This window comes from Passer montanus, unplaced genomic scaffold, assembly GCF_014805655.1.
Source record: "Passer montanus isolate IOZ18808 unplaced genomic scaffold, ASM1480565v1 scaffold689, whole genome shotgun sequence".
NCBI classification, from domain to species: Eukaryota; Metazoa; Chordata; class Aves; order Passeriformes; family Passeridae; genus Passer; species Passer montanus.
In genome coordinates, this window is record NW_024372025.1 from 1 (window position 1) to 2,309 (window position 2,309).

Below are 2,309 nucleotides of genomic sequence, written 5' to 3' on the forward strand. Positions count from 1 at the left end.
AAGCAGTACCCGAACCCCGAGCTCTCCCCGGCGGGGGGGTCGCGGCCGGGCCCCCGCTGTGCCAGCACCCGGAATTGGGGCGGGGGGCTGGGGGCTCGGCCCCGGCCCGCGGGGGGCGTGGGGGGCGCTGGGGAGGGGTCGCCGCCGCCCCCCCGCACGCGCTCCACGCTGTGGATTGTCACCGTCGCCTGCGGCGGGTGGCGCACCAGGACGCTCACCATGGACTGCGCACCTAGGCCGTGCAATTTGGGGCTTTTTGGGTGAAAAAAAACCCCAAAACCTCCCCAGAAAAATCGCCATCCTGATCTCGTCCCTATAACCGCCATTCCGTGCCCAAAAATCTCCCCAAAATTCGTTTTGGGTTTTTTTTTTTACCCAGTTCCCCCTCCAAATTCCTGTGTTTTCCTCCCATTTCAAGCCCCCGAATCCTCCCAAATTCTCCCAATTTTCCTCCCATTCTGATCCCCCGAATTCCCTCCTTTTCACCCATCCCAAATTCCTTTTTCTACCCATCCCAAATCCCCAAATCCCGCCCAATTTTCCCAAATTTTCCCCCATTCCCACCCCACAAATTCCCCCCTTTTCCCTCATTTCAATCCCCCAAATCCTCCCACATTTTCCCACATTCCCACCCCATAAATTCCCCCTTTTCCCCCATCCCAAATCCCACCCTAAAATCCTTTTTCTCCCCATCCCGAATCCCCAAATCCCAAAATCCCCTAATCCAAATTTTGGTGGGGGGTAATTGGGGAAAAATCCCCTGAAACCAAATTTTTGGGGGGGTAATTAGGGAAAAATCCCCTAAACCAAATTTTTTTTGGGGTGTAATGAGGGAAAAATCCCCTAAACCAATTTTTTTGGGGGGGTAATCAGGGTAAAAAAATCCCCTAAACCAAATTTTTTGGGGGTGTAATTAGGGAAAAATCCCCTAAACCAATTTTTTTTGGGGGGGATAATTGGGGAAAAATCCCCTAAATCAATTTTGCGGAAGGCCAATTAAGGAAAAATCCCCTAAAACCAAATTTTTTAGGGGCTAATTAGGGAAAAATCCCCTAAAACAAAATTGTTTTGGGGGTGTAATTAGGGAAAAACCCCCTGAACCATTTGCGGGGACATTTGGGGCGGGATCCCGACACTTACTGGGGGACCCCAGGCGGGTTCAGATTTGGGGGGGGGTCCAGGATCTCTGGGGGTGCTCCCGGACATTTTGGGGGGGGTCCCGGGGCTGTTTTTTGGGTCGGGAAATTGTTTTGGGGGTGTAATTAGGGAAAAACCCCCTGAACCATTTGCGGGGGGGTCTCACCATCCTCCTCCTCGCGGTGGTTGCTCAAGGGCAGGGTGTAGATGGAGCGGGTCAAGGCCTGGGGCGCCCCCCCCTCGGGGTCCTGGGGCCCCCCCCGGGGGTTTTGGGGGTCCCCGGGGGGGTCCCGGGGGTCCCCGGGGGGGTTTGGGGGCCCCCCCCGGCGGGCGGAGCCGTTGGCGGCGGGGAGGTGACAGAATTTCCCGGTGAACTGGGGGGGGCACAGGCAGCGCTGGGGGTGGGCGCAGACCCCCCCGTTCCGGCAGAGCAGCGGGCACAGCACTGCGGGGGGGACACCCCGAAGTTAGGGAGAGACACCCCCCAAAAAAACCCTAAAAACAACCCCAAAATCCCCAAAAAACCAGCCTAAAATAACCCAAAACCATCCAAACAACCCCAAAAAAACTCCAAAATTTGGTGTCGTCCCCCCCCATTTTATGGCGCAGCACTGCGGGGGGGGGACACCCCAAAATTAGGGAGCGTCCCCCCCAAAAAAACCCTAAAACCAAAAAAACCTGCCCCAAATAACCCCAAACCAACCCAAAACCATTCAAACAACCCCCAAAATAACCCCAAAATAACCCCAAAATTGAGTGTCCCACCCCCATATTTGGGCATAGCACTGCGGGGGGGGGGGACACCCCAAAATTAGGGAGCACCCCCCAAAAAAACCCTAAAAACAACCCCAAAATTAGGGAGCCCCCCCCAAATCCCTAAAACCCCACCCAAAATTACCCAAAATAATCCCAAAACACTCAAACCAACCCCAAAATAACCCCAAAACCCCCAAATTCGGGGGGTTATGTTTTTTTTTTTGGGGGGGGGGTCCCAGAAATTTTGGGGCGGTGAGAATTTTTGGGGGTTGACCCCCGAAATTTGGGGGGAGAGCCTGAATTTTTTGGGGATGAGTCCAGAACATTTTGGGCTCGAGGGGGGATCCCGAAATTTGGGGGATCCCAAAAATTTGAGGGGGGGGGCGTCCAGAAGGGGATCCTGAATATTTTTTGGG